This window comes from Penaeus monodon, chromosome 23, assembly GCF_015228065.2.
Source record: "Penaeus monodon isolate SGIC_2016 chromosome 23, NSTDA_Pmon_1, whole genome shotgun sequence".
Classification (NCBI taxonomy): Eukaryota; Metazoa; Arthropoda; class Malacostraca; order Decapoda; family Penaeidae; genus Penaeus; species Penaeus monodon.
In genome coordinates this window covers 3,129,219-3,129,464 of record NC_051408.1, presented here as the reverse complement: position 1 = coordinate 3,129,464, position 246 = coordinate 3,129,219, and the positions used below count along the sequence as shown (strand labels likewise).

Sequence of the window (246 nt, the reverse complement as noted above, 5' to 3'; positions counted from 1 at the left end):
GAGAAAATCGGATAGGAAGTAGTGATATTAGTTATTAAGATAGCAGTAGCTATTGTAATATTTCGATCCAATTTCATTATCAAGAGCGTCAAGGGGTATTTTTAACTGGTTTATAGAGTCCTGAGGGCAAGCTTCATTTTGTTTTAAATGTTTCTTTTAATGTTTACATATCAAATACATAAGGCATTCACTTACTGTCAATGAAGATTCAAAATTACCCTTTCATATAAGAGAGATATTGGGCAT

General features: G+C 31.3%; 1 protein-coding gene across 1 annotated transcript in view; it reads left to right on the top strand.

Annotated features, from left to right (window-relative positions):
• LOC119588340 overlaps positions 1 to 246 on the top strand; it is a 28,894-nt gene that overhangs the window by 26,423 nt on the left and 2,225 nt on the right. The gene's annotated exons all lie outside the window — the stretch shown is intronic.